The 5,263-nt window shown below is 53.3% G+C and overlaps 1 protein-coding gene across 2 annotated transcripts in view; it reads left to right on the top strand.

The window, feature by feature from the left end:
- LOC113202613 (neural cell adhesion molecule 2-like) overlaps nt 1-5,263 on the top strand; it is a 299,769-nt gene that overhangs the window by 227,766 nt on the left and 66,740 nt on the right. The window lies entirely within an intron of this gene.

Consider the following 5,263-nt stretch of genomic DNA (forward strand, 5'->3'; position numbering starts at 1 on the left):
CGATAGAAAGAGGAAAGCCTATAGGGTGTACTGGATGCATTGGTTTGTATTGTTAACCACGAAAAATCGGAGAAATCACAATCTGAAGTCAGCCGCGCGGGTCCCGCGCGCTCGGCCGGGCCGCCGGGCCGGGCCGAGCATCGCCTCAACCGCTCACCCGGCCGTTGCATACCCCTGAGATACTTGGCTCCTCACCACCCGATAAAGAACCTTTTAAAATATTTGCCGCGTTCTGAAAGCATACGTAGTGCATCCTTGCGTACACCAGTGGAGTCTTACGTCTAGCCTCGCTGTAGCCACATGAAGTTTGAATGTCTGCCTCTGTGCACAATTACGAAAAGAACTTGAAATGTATGTAATTGTCTGCATAGTTCACAAAGCATTGAAGCCGAAAACCTGCACAAATTGCAAAGCTTCAAGCAAAATAGATCATGGATATGAATTTGTCCACTGGAAATATTAGAACGTTGTCAGTCAATCCATTAAAATTTAGTGGCCTTACGGCCTGTATGAGAAGAACAGCCGCATCTATGCGTGCATCCGGTAAAACAGTAAAATCTAGAGCAAAATAAGTCTGATTTCTTACAAATCTTGAAGTAAATTACTTTGAGGGAAAGTAATTTACCGTAATTTACTAGTTTTTTACTCAAAATTTCTCGAAATTTACTTTGCTCTCGAACCCTAGCCTCGGCGGCGGCTGGAGCTCGGCCCAGGCCCAGGACGGAGAAGACATCTGAGAAGTCCTCCAGACATGTGGTGTGGGGGTCCAACCCCCGCTCCGCTCCACGCATTGCTGGGGTTCAGGTAGCCACGCCTGGCTGCGCTTGGCTAACCGCCACCTGGCCGAGCGGGACGCCGTGGCGTGGAGCGGCGGAGCGCGGCGGGGCGTCGTGGGGCGTCCCGACGCACTAACAAACGGACGGTGCTGCGGTGGCTGGAGGGAAATGGGGGGGGGGGGTAGCGTCGGAGCGACTCGCAGTCTGATCTCCTGCACTAAACTGCCAGGCTAGGTTATGGGAAAGCCAAACATGCGCCTCTCTCGGATTCGTTGCAGAGTTCAGTGCGGTACAGGGGGTAGGGGGACAAGGAGTTGGGGGCGGCGAGGGGGGAGGCTTGTGTGAGACGGAAGGAGGAAAAGGGTTCAGGAAGACCGGAGGGGAGGCTTGAAGAGCGCGCGAAGAGAAGGGGTAGGCAGTGGATAAGAAACTTGCCCTCCCTTCCCTCTAACCTTAATTAAAGGTGTGTGATAGTAGTTAGGAGTTTACTTAACTTGCGGCAACACCAGAGGTCTTCTTCCCTCTTAAATAATTTCTTCCTAACCTATCCCCCCCCCCTGCCCTGCTCCGCCGTCCCCCCTGGGGCCGGGCCCAGGGTCGGGAGGGCCCCCACGCTAGGGCTCCACACATCCTCCATAGCCGCGCGGCGCGCCCTAAGGACGGAACGCAATCTGTCTCACTTGCCTCATAAGTGGGAGCGCAAGATAGACGAGTAGATGGTCGGCCCGAGTTGAGGGAGGAGCGAGCGGGAGGGGGTGGTGAGGGCGGGGCGAGGCCGGGGGAAGCGGACAAGGCGATTATAGTATATGCGTTTCTGTGTGGTGAAAATTTTCATAAGTGTGATATTGTCAGACCTCTTGCACCGTCTTCTGCTGTGTCGAAATCCTTCGAACGCCACTCTTCTTGTCATTTAATGTATCTCAAGGTCGTAATATAAAGAACTCGTGAAGAACTTATTTGCCGTATTCACATTTCGAACCAGAGGGGTCTCAGCATGCCCACTGTAGGGACAGTTGCTGTCGAGAGAAAGAGACCCTATAAAGGGAAATAAAAAAGGCCAGCTTGCGTACAGTGAGTGACGAGGGACGTCTGCTGCGGACGAGCGCGACCGTGGTGGGGTTATAATTGGACAAAATTAGACCCAACCGCGCGTCAACTCTCAGTCAAATATGATAAAAGAGCGAGGTCAGGCATAATCTGCATGAGCCTATGTTGGAAGGCCTGTGCGTTTATGGTAGCTTCGGGTTACACCGGCGTCCGGTGTGCAATTACAAGTCTGACAACATGGAAATGCTGGACAGTTCTGCCGTGAAGCGGAATAAGAGGGTAAGTCCCATGACCATAACCTTAAATTGATCAGTCTGGTACATTGGAAGTTCCCACAGTGAAGTTTGGTTAGTTTAGTTTTCAGTACAAGTTAACTTCTTAGGATGACTTCAGGGATTTCCTATATACAACAAACGGCAGTGACAGACGATAAAAAGGTCGCAAACCACTTACTAAATGCATAAGGACAATTTTTGTAACTATAGCACCTCACCACTTTCATAACTGAGTTCAGATAAAACATTGTAACTAACGATATGGTGGTATAAATGTGTATTGTACGTACAATATGGTATCTGATCTCAGTTATGAAAGTGGTGAGGTGCTATAGTTACAAAAATTGTCCAGACATTTAGGTCGTTGAAAAGAAATAATAATTCTAGCTCTCGCCCATGGACACGTTTTATTGTATTTTTATTTTTTTTAAAGTATTAGCTATCTACTACCTTGCTTCGATAGCTAACTAAACCGATACAGGGAAAATTAACTTTCTCCGTGGCTATACAGGCGGATATAGCGAGCAACAAGGCTAAAGCCCCGCTTGTAATCCTTCTCGCCTCACCCGCACCGCAGCAGCGCGATCAAATATACTTACCGGAGGCCATCGGCAGCCCGTCGTGTGCAGAGCGGGGGAGGGGGAAGGGGGCGTGGGTTACGGGGCTAGGCCGGGCCAGGCCTTCCACCGCCTTCCAGTCGTATTGACTGGACGCGCCGCCGGCCACCGCCCTGTCGAAGGCGGTTATTGTGATTAATGACACCCCCACCACGCCCCGCCACGCCCCGCCACGCCCTATCCGGAGGGGCCTAACCGGCCTCACCTCCTCATCATCAATAATTGCAGACCGAAATACTCCTGTAATATAGTGCTGTTTGCACTGTGAAATATGCTTCCTTACAATTTTATTTGCAACTTTGCGAAGAAATCTCAATCTTTGAATTGCAAATATAATAAGTTCGTATTGCAAAGAAAATCTTTGCAAGATGTCAGTATCCTTGGGAATTAATTTATTCATGCAGAGAAATTTTGCAAGCTTACAAAGAACTACTTCGTATTACAATGTTCCAAAATTCTTTGCAATTTGCTAAGTAAATCATTTGCAAGCGAACCTATTGCTGGTAAGCATTTTACAGTGTGCGTAGGGAAGTTCACTTCTTTTTTTTCTGTGCGTTTATGAGACAAGGTGAGTGGAGTCAGGAGATTTTACAGAATGGTCAGGGGACTAAAGAGGGTATGCGAACTGATGCAGAATGAGATGTCATCTGGTCGCTTCGTCTTTCTTTTCGCCCTGGACATTTTGAATGTCGCCGGTGACCTCTGCCTCTCGACGGCACGCCCATCCACGCCCCCCACGTATTGGCCCTGCCCCTGCCGCGCTCCTGTTTTCTTGTATATGTTGTTGTTGTTGCTCCCTGCAATATTTATGCCTCGCAACTTAATTTGGGCGCAAGATTAGGCCGAGTGGGAACGAGCGCTGGGGCGGACTGCGGGTCGGGGGCCCTCTAGGGGGGGTTCGCGGGGTGAGCGGCAACTAGTCCGGACTGGGGGAGGGAGGGGGGGAGGGGCGAGGGGGTCCCGGAGGTTGATGAGGAGCGGGAGAAGGAAAGGGGTCCCAAAATATCGCCCCTTGCTGCTGCTGCCGGTGTTCTGGTGTGTTGTGCAAGCTGCCCCCTTCCCCCCTTCTCCCCATCTCCTCCAACCCTTTGCAACCCCTTCCTCTCAAAGTACTCATTCTCGTCAGCCGGGCCGGAGCCTGCTGCGCCTTGCTTCGGCCCGTCACCCTGTGACGAAAAGCAGACGCCTGGGCCCAGTAGTAGGGGAATAGGGTGAGGTGCGGGGGGGGGGGGGGGGGGGGGCAGGTTGAATTATTTGGGTGAGGTTGGCGCTGCGGCTATCTCGCTCGCTCACCCTCGCTCTCTCTATCTGTCTCTCTGTCTGTCTTTCTCTCTCCTCCAGAGCTTCGCATCTTGAGCAACGCCTGCGCGCGCGCGCGTGCGAGGGAGAGAGAAAGCACGATCTTACGCGCGCGACATGTCGCCCAGTTTTACATCCCGTGGGGTGCGGGGGGAGTGAGGGCTCCGTGGCCATGCTTTGTAAACCTGTGGGATTATTCACGAAGTTCGCCACTGGGGGGCCGGGCCGCTTTGGCGGAGGCAGGCCGAGGCGCTCTTCTCCGGCAAAACAAGGCTGGGACGTTCCCTTAATAAATTAGCGAATCCTCTGCCACCCATTCAGTATTTGGCACCTTCCCGGGAAACTTACACAGTCCAGTAATGAGGAAATGTAATGAGGAGATTCGGCTAACACGCTCCATCTCTTTTTTTATTCCAGCTGTTTGTTCAGAGGAAAAAGGAATGTTCCCTTCTGTTTTTGCAAACAGACTGTTTTCTCTCTCGTTCCTAACGTGCCTGATTTCTCCGCGCGCGCTAGAGGCGAGGCGAGGGGAGCTCTAGTTTGGCGGTTTTCGCTGAAGGAGCAATCGTGGGACCCTGACCGGCTCAGAGGACACTCCTCGGACTGTGTGAGTGTGTAGGTGTGTGTGTGCAGGGCGCGTGTGTGCGTGCCTGCGTGTGTGTGTGTGTGGCATCACATGGCCTGAGTCCCACAGGTAAACGCAGTGTGGATCGATTGGCGTGCTGTGGCGGGGCGCGGCGGGGCGTGGCGGGGTGTGGCGCGGGTGAGAGAGGAGCCTGAAGTGGTCGGAGCCGTTCGTCGGACATGCTCCATTTTTAAAGACGTTCGGCTCTCTGTCGCCCTTGGTGGGAGTCCTTGCTGCGACCTGGCCGGTTCGGCCGGGGGACTCGGCCGGGGCAGCACCAACCCTATTACCCCCATCCCCCCTGCTGGCCACACGGCTGTCCACTCCGAGGGGCCGTAGGCTACATGGCACGCCTCCTGAACATTATTAATTGCCCCCGTAAACAAACCCGCGCGTTCTTAACCCCGACTTTCTGCCCCTTTTAAGCATCGCAGGTGCGAGTAGGAGGCTGGGACGCGGGTTTTGTTCTGGAGCGCGGCCAGGCGAGGGCAGAGAGGACAGCGTTCGGGTTCCTTTCGGGTACCATTGGGGTACCATTCGGGCACCGGGGGGTCCGGGACTGGTTTACGACCGAGCTGTGTGGTTTATTCACCGGTCCTCGCCGCTACTGCAGGTACCGGGTAC

The sequence above is a fragment of the Frankliniella occidentalis genome, unplaced genomic scaffold (genome assembly GCF_000697945.3).
Source record: "Frankliniella occidentalis isolate FOCC.00 unplaced genomic scaffold, Focc_3.1 Scaffold39, whole genome shotgun sequence".
Classification (NCBI taxonomy): Eukaryota; Metazoa; Arthropoda; class Insecta; order Thysanoptera; family Thripidae; genus Frankliniella; species Frankliniella occidentalis.